This window comes from Zea mays, chromosome 5, assembly GCF_902167145.1.
Source record: "Zea mays cultivar B73 chromosome 5, Zm-B73-REFERENCE-NAM-5.0, whole genome shotgun sequence".
NCBI lineage: Eukaryota > Viridiplantae > Streptophyta > Magnoliopsida > Poales > Poaceae > Zea > Zea mays.
The window spans coordinates 166835139-166850093 of NC_050100.1; positions in this window are offsets into that span (position 1 = coordinate 166835139).

The following is a 14955-nucleotide window of genomic DNA, read 5'->3' on the forward strand; positions in this document are numbered from 1 at the left end:
CCCCACTTGCTGAGCCCCGACCATAAGTGAGCTCACCCTTGCTTAATTTTGATCAGAAGTTGCAGATGAAGATATGATGCTGAGCTCCATGGATGCTAGTCTAGTGATACCCCCGGTCATCTTCCTGTGGATGGATGTCCATGTTCGCTGTACTTTGATGAATAAAGGTTAAGACATTATGTCTGTTCGAAGTGTAATATGTTAATATAATCTTATTTACGCTTTTATGCATTGTTCTTTTGATATATTACACTTGTGACGTCAACATATGTGTGGAAATAGATCCTGGCACACATATGCTATGCACCCGGCTCTGCCCCTTGGAAACGGGTGTGACATCATCTGCGCCTAAACACCATCATGTGGGGCCCAGGGCGCAGCGTCTTCACCTATCCTTTCTTCTCGCCGTAGTTCGCGGAATCGCGGTGAGCCGGGAGACTCGGGTGAGGCTGTTGCACGCGGTGCATGCGAGCATGCACCATCCTCCATTGACCGAGATAAAAGGGACACCGGGACTACCCCCTCGAGGCCTATCAGCTCCATCCACCCAGACCGCGACGCGCAGAGTACAGGCGCCGCCGCGCGGAAGTGAGTCGAACCGAGTGCGCCGCCACCGGAGATTCCCCTTCGTGACTGCGCTCGGATCCGCACTGGTGGTCGAAGACGTTCGCCGGGAAGCAGTGAAGCTGCAGGAGCCCTCAAGTCGAGCTGAGAGCCACGAGGAACACGGGAATTCCTCGACGGAGGAGTTCTGCCGCCACAAATCCGCCTCCTCCCGTGGACCGACACCATCGTAGCGCCTTCGTCGGTGAGATACCCCTTTCCGTAATCGCCATCACCCCCTCTACGGTTGGCACCGATCAATTTCAAGGTTGGGGCGTCCAGGCTTCGAATTGCAAGTCCGCGGCGATGCTCCGCCATGTCGCTGTGATGCGCCGCCGCGGCGTGGGCGAGATTGGGGAAAACGATGCTAGCCGTAGGATGGGGTATCGACGATCCAGATTAGAAACCGGGGTTCGGCTAATCGGGAATCGTGGATGCAGGATCTAAGGGCGCAGATTCGATCTGGGGTTGGGGCACCGTGGTCCGTCGATCTTAGATCGGGTGGATCCTGTCGCGTACCGTTTCGGGTTAAGTTAGATGTAATCTGAGCCGTCCGCACTGGATCGTGTGGCCCAGATGTGTGGATACCCTTTCGGCTCTGGAATCTTACTAAAGAGTCCCTGGGCAATTTAATAATAAACCCGCCGTCCACCCTGACTGTACTCAGAGTCTTAGGAATTTTTACGCGCCAGCCCCTGCACTTCTCTGTATTTGAGGCCCGATCCAGAAACTTGGGAAAATAGGAAATTAATATTAGAAATCGATTTTTAATACAAAAATAAATCTAGAAACTTGTTTAATTCATAGAAAATGCACATGAACTCCAAATTGGTCCATTCCAGTTTCTAAAATTTTGTAATAATATTCTCTATCACCTGGTGTCTCTGTTTTGACATGAAAACAGTTAGAAAATTAATTTATCATTTAATCCTATTTCAAGCACATTAAACCTTAAGAAATTCATAACTTGAATTCTATAACTCCAAATTTAATGATTCCAGTTCCAGTGATCTTATTTTAATGTCTAGTTTATTACTGTGTATTTTATTTATATGTTTGGTGTAATGTTAATTTATGCTATGCTATGTATGTATTGTGTTGATGCGAGTAGACGAGCAAACCACAGTGGAATCTGAGGTTCAACAAGTTGAGACAGCTGAGCAGGAGCTCGTTGAAGGCAAGTTGTGCCCTTGATCACTTCTTTTACCCATTCATGTTCTTATTAATCATAATGATCTGCATAGGTTAATTTTGTTGGGACCCAATAGGTTACCCTAGATTTGACTATCTTTATACCTTGTTTCACCACTGGTTTTACTACTAAATTTTTGGGTAGTACATGTTATTGCTTTATGTGGATTTGGGTATAAAGATATTTATGACTCATGATTACACTTTCTATTATCTGTTCATTATTTTATGTTCATGATAAGATCATTATGTTAATGGGAACATGGAGAACCACCCGGGAAAACAGTGCTACCACAAGGGTTTAATGGGACGCCCTTGGCTGATTAACTAGGAAAGCTAGTGGAGGGCTACCTTACCCGAAAGGGGCAAGGGCAGTAGGGGAGTGGTCAGTGTAGGGAGGTCCTTGGGTTGATTTTGCTGCGATGGCGGTCAGGCAAGAACTCTGCACTGGAGCTTCCTATAAACTGTAGCGGGTAGTCTGAAGCTGGTGGAACTTTGTAAAGGCCTCGTAGTGGTACCCTGCCTCGCTTCCTTGGTAGAGGTGTATAGAGTCTAATCAACTCCGTGGCAAATGGGTAACACGACTTGTGGGTAAAGATGCGCAACCTCTGCAGAGTGTAAAACTGGTATACTAGTCGTGCTCACGGTCATGAGCGGCTCGGACACTCACATGATTAATTATGGAACTTAAATTTAATTTGACATTTGCATTGCATTTGGGATTATTTTACTATTACTTTTCTTTATTATTATTAAGGTTTGGTATTTACTTACACTTAGTAATTGCTAATAAAATTTTGACCAACTTATAAAAGCAATGCTCAGCCTCAACCTTTATCTCATTGATCAGCCTTACACTTCATGAACTCCCACCTTTGGTGAGTTCATGCCACATTGTTCCCCACGACTTGTTGAGCTATGAACTTATGTGAGCTCACTCTTGCTGTCTCACACCCCCCCATAGGAGAAGAACAGGTGGTTCAGGAGGAGCCACAATGCGAGGAGTTTGATCTAATCTAGGTGGCGTTTCTCAGTTGACATTTGCGCCGACGATCCTTAGTTCGTTTTATATTCATTATTTTATTTTGTAATAAGTCTTCCGCTATGTAATAAATACTCTGATGTTTTATGACATTTATCTCTATACACTCTGTTATTGTATATGTTGTCTTCTTGGCGCATGTATGAGATGCACCCGGCTTTGTTCCTTTAAAACCGGGTGTTACAGGTTCCCCACGTGCGTCCGTGACGTCGATGGTTCTCAGCTCCCTACGGAAGTGAAAGGGAAATGTGCCCTTAGGCCATTTCTAAAGTATTTTGGTGATTGAGTGCCAACACAAGTGCTTAATTGTGAATCTATGCCCATGGATGAACAAAGTGCAAATCAAGAGCAAAGGTATGTTTCTAAGTCTTAGTACATTGGTTTTGTGTACTAATATACTTGTCTAAGTATCAGAAACAGAAAGAAGAAGAAAAGAGAAGAGTTGGCTGTGTACAGCCAAGAGGCTGTTTCGGTCTGGGGCACCGGACTGTCCGGTGGTGCACCGGACAGTGTCCGGTGCGCCAGGCTGCCTCAAGCGAAGTGGCCGCTCTCGGGAATCTGCCGACGGCGTACGGCTAAAATTCACCGGACTGTCCGGTGTGCACCGGACTGTCCGGTGAGCCAACGGTCGGCCGGGCCAACGGTCGGCCGCGCGATCCGCGCGGGACACGTGGCCGAGCCAACGGCTAGAAGGGGGCACCGGACTGTCCGGTGCGCCAACGGCTCCCGCATCTGCAACGGTCGGCTGCGCTGTTTAAGGAAGGAAATCGGGCACCGGACAGTGTCCGGTGTGCACCGGACTGTCCGGTGCGCCCGACGACAGAAGGCAAGGATGGCCTTCCAGAATTGTTCTCAACGGCTCCTAGCTGCCTTGGGGCTATAAAAGGGACCCCTAGGCGCATGGAGGAGTACACCAAGTATTCCTACAACATTCCTAAGCACCAAGACATCGATTCCACGCATTTGGTTCATTGTGATAGCATCTAGAGCTCTTGTTGAGTTGTGAACTCATTGAGTTGTGTTGCGAGCTCTTGTTGCGACTTGTGTGCGTGTTGTTGCTCTGATCTTTTGAAGTCTTGTGTGCGTTGCTCATTCCCCCCCTTACTCCGTATTTCTTTGTGAATCTCAAGTGTAAGGGCGAGAGACTCCAAGTTGTGGAGATTCCTCGCAAACGGGATATTGAAAGGCAAAGCAAAACACCGTGGTATTCAAGTTGGTCTTTGGACCGCTTGAGAGGGGTTGATTGCAACCCTCGTCCATTGGGACGCCACAACGTGGAGTAGGCAAGCGTTGGTCTTGGCCGAACCACGGGATAAACCACTGTGTCATCTGTGTGTTTGATCTCTTGTGGTATTGTGTTTTGTTGAGACTCATCTCTAGCCACTTGGCAATTATTGTGCTGACACTTAACAAGTTTTTGTGGCTATAAGTTTAAGTTTTACAGGATCACCTATTCACCCCCCCTCTAGGTGCTCTCAATTGGTATCAGAGCCGTTCTCTTCAAGAAAGGGACTAACCGCCCGAAGAGATGGATCCTAAGGGCAAGGGGATGGTGATCAACGACAAGGATAAGGAGACCTTCGTCAACGAGCTCAATGATGACAAGCCCACCGACTCAGGCTCGGGCCACAAAAGAAAAGACGGGAGGAAGAAGAAGACAAGGCGCATCAAGGAAATTGTCTACTACGACAGCGACGAATCTTCCTCCTCCCAAAAGGACGACGACGACCACGATAGACGAAAGACGGTTAACTCAAACTTTTCTTTCGATTATTCGCGCATCCCGCATAGTTCAAATGCTCAATTGCTCCCCATTCCACTTGGCAAGCCCCCTCACTTTGATGGAGAGGACTACGGATTTTGGAGCCACAAAATGCGTACTCACCTGTTTTCTCTCCACCCAAGCATTTGGGAGATTGTGGAAAGTGGAATGAAATTTGATAGCTCGGATAGCCTATGTTTATTAATGAACAGATTCATAAAAATGCACAAGCTACTACTGTGTTGCTAGCCTCTTTGTGCAGGGACGAGTATCACAAGGTGAGCGGCTTGGACAATGCCAAGCAGATCTGGGACACCCTCAAGATCTCTCATGAGGGAAACGATGTCACCTTACTCACCAAAATGGAGTTGGTGGAAGGCGAGCTTGGACGGTTCGCGATGATAAGGGGCGAGGAGCCGACACAAACATACAACCGGCTCAAGACCCTTATCAACAAAATAAGGAGCTACGGGAGCACGCGATGGACGGACCACGACGTCGTCCGCCTAATGCTAAGGTCATTTACCGTTCTTGATCCTCATTTGGTGAACAATATTCGTGAAAATCCCAGGTACACCAAAATGTCGCCCGAAGAAGTTCTTGGGAAATTCGTTAGCGGGCGAATGATGATCAAGGAGGCGAGGTACGTGGACGACGCCTTGAATGGTCCGATCAACGAGCCGCAACCCCTTGCTCTCAAGGCAACACGAAGCAAGGAGGCGCTACCTAGCAAGGTGGCACAGATTGAGGCGGCCGGACTTAATGATGAAGAGATGGCTCTCATCATCAAAAGATTCAAGACGGTGCTTAAAGATCGCAAGGGACAGCCAAGCAAGACCAAAGCCAAGGGGAAGCGCTCATGCTTCAAATGCGGTAAGCTTGGTCATTTTATTGCTAACTGTCCCGACAATGATAGTGACCAGGAACACGGGAGCAAGAGGGAAAAGAAGAAGCATTACAAGAAGGCCAAGGGCGAGGCACATATCGGAAAGGAGTGGGATTCGGATTGCTCCTCCTCCGACTCCGACAATGAAGGACTCGCCGCCACTGCCTTCAACAAGTCATCCCTCTTCCCCAACGAGCGTCACACATGCCTTATGGCAAGGGAGAAGAAGGTATGTAATCAAAACAATGTCACTTATGATTCTTCCAGTGATGATGAGTCTAGTGATGATGAAATAGATTACTCTAGTTTGTTCAAGGGATTGGATAGAACTAAAGTAGATAAAATTAATGAATTGATTGATGCCTTGAATGAAAAAGATAGACTCTTAGAAAAACAAGAGGACCTTTTGTATGAAGAGCACGACAAATTTGTAGAGGCACAAAAGTCTTATGCATTAGAAGTTAAAAGAAATGAAGTACTTTCTAGTGAACTATCTTCTTGTCATGAAACCATTGCTACTTTAAAGAGTGTTAATGATGACTTAAATGCCAAACTAGAAGTAGCTAGTAAATCTAATTCTTGTGTAGAACATGTTGAGATCTGCACTAGGTGTAAAGATTTCGATGTTGATGCTTGTAGTGATCATTCAGTTTCAATTTCTAAATTAACTGAGGAATTAGCTAGTCTTAATGCCCAACTTAAGACTAGCAAGAATGAATTTGATAAACTAAAATTTGCAAGGGATGCCTACACGATCGGTAGACACCCCTCAATTAAGGATGGACTTGGCTTCAAGAGGGAAGCCAAGAACTTAACAAGCCATAAGGCTCCCATTCCCGCTAAGGAGAAAGGGAAGGCCCCTATGGCTACTAGTGATAAAAAGAACCATGCCTTTTTGTATCATGATAGGAGACAAACTAGAAATGCTTATAGGAGTTATAATACGTACGATGATTTTTCTCATGCTATGTTTGCTTCTAGTTCTTCATATGTGCATGATAGAAATGTTGGTAGAAGGGATGTTGTTCATAATATTCCTAGGAGAAATGTTGTTAATATTCCTAGGAAAGTTAATGAGCCTTCTACAATATATCATGCTTTGAATGCTTCCTTTGCAATTTGTCGAAAGGATAGAAAGGTAATTGCTAGGAAGTTAGGGGCAAGATGCAAGGGAGACAAAACTTGCATTTGGGTCCCTAAGAATATTTGTGCTAACCTTGTAGGACCCAACATGAGTTGGGTACCTAAAACCCAAGCCTAAATTTGCCTTGCAGGTTTATGCATCCGGGGGTTCAAGCTGGATTATCGACAGCGGATGCACAAACCATATGACGGGGGAGAAGAAGATGTTCACCTCCTACGTCAAGAATAAGGATTCCCAAGATTCAATAATATTCGGTGATGGGAATCAAGGCAAGGTAAAAGGGTTAGGTAAAATTGCAATCTCAAATGAGCACTCTATATCTAATGTGTTTTTAGTAGAGTCTCTTGGATATAATTTGCTATCTGTTAGTCAATTATGCAATATGGGTTATAATTGTCTTTTTACAAATGTAGATGTGTCTGTCTTTAGAAGAAGTGATGGTTCACTAGCCTTTAAGGGTGTATTAGACGGCAAGCTCTACTTAGTTGATTTTGCAAAAGAAGAGGCCGGTCTAGATGCATGCTTAATTGCTAAGACTAGCATGGGTTGGCTGTGGCATCGCCGCTTAGCACATGTGGGGATGAAGAATCTTCACAAGCTTCTAAAGGGAGAACACGTGATAGGTTTGACTAACGTACAATTCGAAAAAGATAGACCTTGTGCAGCTTGTCAGGCAGGTAAACAGGTGGGAGGAGCGCATCACAGCAAGAATGTGATGACCACATCAAGACCCCTGGAGCTGCTACATATGGACCTCTTCGGACCCGTTGCCTATCTAAGCATAGGAGGAAGTAAGTATGGTTTAGTTATTATTGATGACTTTTCCCGCTTCACTTGGGTGTTCTTTTTGCAGGATAAGTCTGAAACCCAAGGGACCCTCAAGCGCTTCCTCAGGAGAGCTCAAAATGAGTTTGAGCTCAAGGTGAAGAAGATAAGGAGCGACAACGGGTCCGAGTTCAAGAACCTTCAAGTGGAGGAGTTCCTTGAGGAGGAAGGGATCAAGCACGAGTTCTCCGCTCCCTACACACCACAGCAAAATGGTGTGGTAGAGAGAAAGAACAGGACGCTAATCGACATGGCGAGGACGATGCTTGGAGAATTCAAGACCCCCGAGCGTTTTTGGTCGGAAGCCGTGAACACGGCTTGCCACGCCATCAACAGGGTCTACCTTCATCGCCTCCTCAAGAAGACTTCGTATGAGCTACTAACCGGTAACAAACCCAATGTATCTTACTTTCGTGTATTTGGGAGCAAGTGCTACATTCTAGTGAAGAAGGGTAGAAATTCTAAATTTGCTCCCAAAGCTGTAGAAGGGTTTTTGTTAGGTTATGACTCAAATACAAAGGCGTATAGAGTCTTCAACAAATCATCGGGTTTGGTTGAAGTCTCTAGCGACGTTGTATTTGATGAGACTAATGGCTCTCCAAGAGAGCAAGTTGTTGATTTTGATGATGTAGATGAAGAAGATGTTCCGACGGCCGCTATACGAACCATGGCGATTGGAGAAGTGCGGCCACAGGAACAATATGAACGAGATCAATCTTCTTCCTCAACAACGGTGCATCCCCCACCTCAAGATGATGAACAGGTTCATCAAAAGGAGGCGTGTGATCAAGGGGGAGCACAAGATGATCACGTGATGGAGGAAGAAGCGCAACCGGCACCTCCAACCCAAGTTCGAGCGGTGATTCAAAGGGATCATCCCGTCGACCAAATTTTGGGTGACATTAGCAAGGGAGTAACTACTCGATCTCGATTAGTTAATTTTTGTGAGCATTACTCCTTTGTCTCTTCTATTGAGCCTTTCAGGGTAGAGGAGGCCTTGCTAGATCCGGATTGGGTATTGGCCATGCAGGAGGAACTCAACAACTTCAAGCGCAATGAAGTTTGGACACTGGTGCCTCGTCCCAAGCTAAATGTTGTGGGAACCAAGTGGGTGTTCCGCAACAAACAGGACGAGCACGGGGTGGTGACGAGGAACAAGGCTCGACTTGTGGCAAAAGGTTATGCCCAAGTCGCAGGTTTGGACTTTGAGGAGACTTTTGCTCCTGTGGCTAGGCTAGAGTCAATTCGCATCTTGCTAGCATATGCCGCTCACCATTCTTTCAGGTTGTACCAAATGGATGTGAAGAGCGCTTTCCTCAACGGGCCGATCAAGGAGGAGGTGTACGTGGAGCAACCCCCTGGCTTCGAGGATGAACGGTACCCCGACCACGTGTGTAAGCTCTCTAAGGCGCTCTATGGACTTAAGCAAGCCCCAAGAGCATGGTATGAATGCCTTAGAGACTTTTTAATTGCTAATGCTTTCACGGTTGGGAAAGCCGATCCAACTCTTTTTACTAAGACATATGATGGTGATTTGTTTGTGTGCCAAATTTATGTCGATGACATAATATTTGGTTCTACTAACCAAAAGTCTTGTGAAGAGTTTAGCAGGGTGATGACGCAGAAATTCGAGATGTCGATGATGGGCGAGTTGAACTACTTCCTTGGGTTCCAAGTGAAGCAACTCAAGGACGGCACCTTCATCTCCCAAACGAAGTACACACAAGATTTGCTAAAGAGGTTTGGGATGAAGGACGCCAAGCCCGCAAAGACGCCGATGGGAACCGATGGACACACCGACCTCAACAAAGGTGGTAAGTCCGTTGATCAAAAAGCATACCGGTCCATGATAGGGTCTTTACTTTATTTATGTGCTAGTAGACCGGATATTATGCTTAGCGTATGCATGTGTGCTAGATTTCAATCCGATCCTAAGGAGTGTCACTTAGTGGCGGTGAAGCGAATTCTTAGATATTTGGTTGCTACGCCTTGCTTCGGGCTCTGGTATCCAAAGGGGTCTACCTTTGACTTGGTTGGATACTCAGATTCCGACTATGCTGGATGTAAGGTCGATAGGAAGAGTACATCAGGGACGTGCCAATTCTTAGGAAGGTCCCTGGTGTCGTGGAACTCTAAGAAACAAACCTCCGTTGCCCTATCCACCGCTGAGGCCGAGTATGTTGCCGCAGGACAGTGTTGCGCGCAACTACTTTGGATGAGGCAAACCCTCCGGGACTTTGGCTACAATCTGAGCAAAGTCCCACTCCTATGTGATAATGAGAGTGCTATCCGCATGGCGGAAAATCCTGTTGAACACAGCCGCACAAAGCACATAGACATCCGGCATCACTTTTTGAGAGACCACCAGCAAAAGGGAGATATCGAAGTGTTTCATGTTAGCACCGAGAACCAGCTAGCCGATATCTTTACCAAGCCTCTAGATGAGAAGACCTTTTGCAGGTTGCGTAGTGAGCTAAATGTCTTAGATTCGCGGAACTTGGATTGAAGTGTAGCATACATGTGTTTATGCCTTATGATCATGTTCCTTTTTGCATTTTGTTGCTTATTGTGGTGCTCAAGTTGTACAAACATTCTCTGGACCTCACAAGTCCTTGTGTAAGTGATGCACATATTTAGGGGGAGTTGTGTTACAACTTGACCCTTTTGAGACTAACCATATGCTTGAGTTTGCGTTATTTAGTCTCGAAGGAGAATTGAAAGGGAAAAGGTGGACTTGGACCATGAAAGACTTCCACTGCACTCCGATGAGAGGGTAACTTATTCCAAGTTCATCTTTAGACTCTTATTGCCTATTTGCTCTTAATTGAAGATTTTGGTGAGGCAATGGGGTTAAAGGGCCAAGATTGATCCCGTTTTGGTGCTTGATGCCAAAGGGGGAGAAAATAAAGGCCAAAGCAATAGATGGATCAGCTACCACTTGAGAAATTTTGAAAATAGTAGATTAGAGCTTTTGTGTTGTCAAAACTCTTGCATTGTCTCTTTTGTCAAAAGTTGGTCTCTTGTGGGGAGAAGTGTTGATTATGGGAAAAAGGGGGAGTTTTTGGAATCTTGAATCAATTTCTTTGGAAAACCTCTCTTTGTGTCTCTACAAGTGGATTTGACTTAGAGATAGGATTTTGTGTTTGATTTGCAAAAACAAACCAAATGGTGGCAAAGGATGATCCATATATGCCAAATTGAATCAAAATAAATTTGAGTTTTTATTTGAAGTGATATTGCACTTGTTCTAGTTGCTTTATGTTGTGTTGGCATAAATCACCAAAAAGGGGGAGATTGAAAGGGAAATGTGCCCTTGGGCCATTTCTAAAGTATTTTGGTGATTGAGTGCCAACACAAGTGCTTAATTGTGAATCTATGCCCATGGATGAACAAAGTGCAAATCAAGAGCAAAGGTATGTTTCTAAGTCTTAGTACATTGGTTTTGTGTACTAATATACTTGTCTAAGTATCAGAAATAGAAAGAAGAAGAAAAGAGAAGAGTTGGCTGTGTACAGCCAAGAGGCTGTTTCGGTCTGGGGCACCGGACTGTCCGGTGGTGCACCGGACAGTGTCCGGTGCGCCAGGCTGCCTCAAGCGAAGTGGCCGCTCTCGGGAATCTGCCGACGGCGTACGGCTAAAATTCACCGGACTGTCCGGTGTGCACCGGACTGTCCGGTGAGCCAACGGTCGGCCGCACGATCCGCGCGGGACACGTGGCCGAGCCAACGGCTAGAAGGGGGCACCGGACTGTCCGGTGTGCACCGGACATGTCCGGTGCGCCAACGGCTCCCGCATCTGCAACGGTCGGCTGCGCTGTTTAAGGAAGGAAATCGGGCACCGGACAGTGTCCGGTGTGCACCGGACTGTCCGGTGCGCCCGACGACAGAAGGCAAGGATGGCCTTCCAGAATTGTTCCCAACGGCTCCTAGCTGCCTTGGGGCTATAAAAGGGACCCCTAGGCGCATGGAGGAGTACACCAAGTATTCCTACAACATTCCTAAGCACCAAGACATCGATTCCACGCATTTGGTTCATTGTGATAGCATCTAGAGCTCTTGTTGAGTTGTGAACTCATTGAGTTGTGTTGCGAGCTCTTGTTGCGACTTGTGTGCGTGTTGTTGCTCTGATCTTTTGAAGTCTTGTGTGCGTTGCTCATTCCCCCCCTTACTCCGTATTTCTTTGTGAATCTCAAGTGTAAGGGCGAGAGACTCCAAGTTGTGGAGATTCCTCGCAAACGGGATATTGAAAGGCAAAGCAAAACACCGTGGTATTCAAGTTGGTCTTTGGACCGCTTGAGAGGGGTTGATTGCAACCCTCGTCCGTTGGGACGCCACAACGTGGAGTAGGCAAGCGTTGGTCTTGGCCGAACCACGGGATAAACCACTGTGTCATCTCTGTGTTTGATCTCTTGTGGTATTGTGTTTTGTTGAGACTCATCTCTAGCCACTTGGCAATTATTGTGCTGACACTTAACAAGTTTTTGTGGCTATAAGTTTAAGTTTTACAGGATCACCTATTCATCCCCCCCTCTAGGTGCTCTCAGGAAGCAAGGAAACGTCAGCAGGATCCATGCCGCACCGCCAGCTGCGCTTCTACAGGGCTCAAGCACTTCTCCGTCGGCCACGTTAGCACATAGCTACACCCCCATTGTACAGCTGGACCATCTCCTTGTATCTATAAAAGGGGATGTCCAGGGCCTTCCTGAGAGGGGAAAAAGGGAGGGAGGAGAGCATGGGCAGCAAGAACGGCGGAGACGGACTCACTCAAACATCGAGCTCCACTCCGCAACACTAGACTCCCCAGGAGGCCTAGGGCATGTTCCCTCTCTCGCGAAGCTTGTAACCCCTACTGCAAGCACCCCCGATGCAAGATAATATAAGCCTCATCCCCCCTATTGTGTTCCATCTTGCATCAACCCATCTGGACAGGGGCACGCGGCACAAAATTCACTAGTCGATCCGGTTGAGGGTCCCCCGGGTCCGAAACACCGACATCTTTAACGAGCAAGTCCTCTTGGCATTCCAAGAGATCTTCCTTCTCGTTAATGGATTCTATTAATTCATTAATCTTTTACTTTTGATCCTTGGTAAGGTTGGCAAAAAGAGAAGTTAAATCATCATTATCATCACTAGAGCTACCCTCATCATCGGATGTAGTATATTTGGGGGTATCTCTAGAGTGTACCTTCTTCTTCTTGTCGTCCTTGGCCATGAGGCATTTGTGGTTGATGTTGGGGAAGAGAAGGCCTTCGTTGATGGCGATGTTGGCGGCGTCCTCGTCAGAGGAGTCGGTGGAGCTCTCGTCAGAGTCCTATTCCCGCCCAATGTGCGCCTCGCCACCCTTCTTCTTGTAGTATCTTTTCTTCTCCATCTTCTTCTTCCCTTTCTTGTCTTCATCCCTGTCACTATCACCTGTATATGGACATTTTACAATGAAGTGACCAGACTTACCACACCTATAGCAAACCCTCTTGGAGCGGGATTTATAGTCCTTCCCCTTCTTTTGCTTGAGGATTTGTCGGAAGCTCTTGATGATAAGAGCCATCTCCTCATTGTCGAGCTTGGAGGCGTCGATTGGGAGTCTACTTGGTGTAGATTCCTCCTTTTTTTCTTCTATTGCTTTGAATGTAATGGGTTGCACCTCGGGTGTAGAGGTGATGCCTTGCTCCAAGTTGACAATGTTCTTGGTGTCTTTGATCATAAGTTCGAAGCTCACAAACTTGCTAATAACCTCCTCGGGGGACATCTATTTGTATCTAGGATCTCCACGAATTAATTGAACTTGAGTAGGATTACGAAAAATGAGAGATCTTAGAATAACCTTGACCATTTCATGGACATCCCATTTGGTGCTCCCGAGGTTGCGGACTTGGTTGACCATTGTTTTGAGCCGGTTGTACATTGCTTGTGGCTCCTCTCCTTTGTTGAGGACGAGTCGACCGAGCTCTCCTTCGATCGTCTCGTGCTTGGTGATCTTGGTCACCTTGTCCCCTTCGTGCGCTGTTTTGAGGACGTCCCAAATTTCTTTGGCATTTTTCAACCCTTGCACCTTATTATACTCGTCTCGACACAAGGAAGCAAGGAGTATAGAAATTGCTTGGGAATTAAAATGCCTAATTTGGGCGGCCTCGTCCGAGTCATAGTCCTTGTCGCCCACCTGTGGTGCCTGCGCTCCAAACTCAACAATATCCCATATGCTTTCGTGGAATGAGGTTAGATGGTGCCTCATTTTATCACTCCACATACAATAATCTTCACCATCAAAATATGGTGGTTTGCCTAGGGGTACCAAAAGTAGAGGAGCGCGTTTAGGAATGCGAGGATAATGAAGAGGCATCTTACTATACTTCTTACGCTCGTGACGCTTCGAAGTTGTAGACTCGGCGCCGGATGTGGAAGGTGATGAAGAGTCGGTCTCGTAGTAGACCACTTTCTTCATTTTTCTTTTTCTTCTTGTCACCCTTCCTTAGTGACTTTATGGAGGAAGAAAATTCCTCCTTGTATTTGTCGCCGGACTCCCTTGATAGAGTCCTTCTCGAGCCCATGGCCTTGTCGCCGGTGACAATCTCCCTCTTGGCGTGATCTCCAGACATCACTTCGAGTTTGTTAGACTCTTAATGAAGCACTGGCTCCGATACTAATTGAAAGTCGCCTAGAGGGGGGTGAATAGGCGAAACCTGAAATTTATAAACTTAAGCTTGCACTAAGGTCGGGGTTAGCGTCAGAATTAAATTAGAATGCGGAAGAATTTTTCTCTTTCTATGAGTTGCTCAAACTGATGCAGATAACTTTGGGAGCCAACTCAAAGATAATATTAGCAAGAAAACTTTAGAGAGAGGAAAGAGGAAAACAAATAAAGTGGAAATCAATACAAGTGAACATGGTGATTTGTTTTACCGAGGTTCGGTTTCAACGAACCTAGTCCCCGTTGAGGAGGCCACAAAGGCCGAGTCTATTTCAACCGTTTCCCTCTCTCAAATGGTCACTAAGACCAGTTGAGTGCTTCTTCTTAATCTCACGGGTCACTAAGACACCGCAAGGATCACCACATAATTAGGTGTCTCTTGCAATCTTTACAAAACACTTAGAGAGTTTCGAAAGAGATGAAGAAAGCACGATTAAGGAAACCAAGCAACAAGAGCAACAAATGAAACACGAATCACTCTCTCTCAAGTCACTAATCACTAATGATCACTTGTCTCAATTGTGAAACTTGGAGAGATTGGAAGCTTTGAATGTGTGAGAGCACCTAGAGGGGGTGAATAGGTGATCCTTTGAAAACAAACACTAAATAGCCCAAACTTGGTTATGAAATGTTAGTAAGATTAAAGCCAAGTTGCTATAGCGAGAACTCTTCACTTGATTGTTCCCTTAGAATGAGTATTGAATCTGGAACAATTGCACAAGTGATTAAGCGAGAACTCTAGAGAAGAAACCAATCACAAAGAAAAGTGACACAAGAGACACGGTGATTTTATCCCGTGGTTCAGCCAAGTATAACAC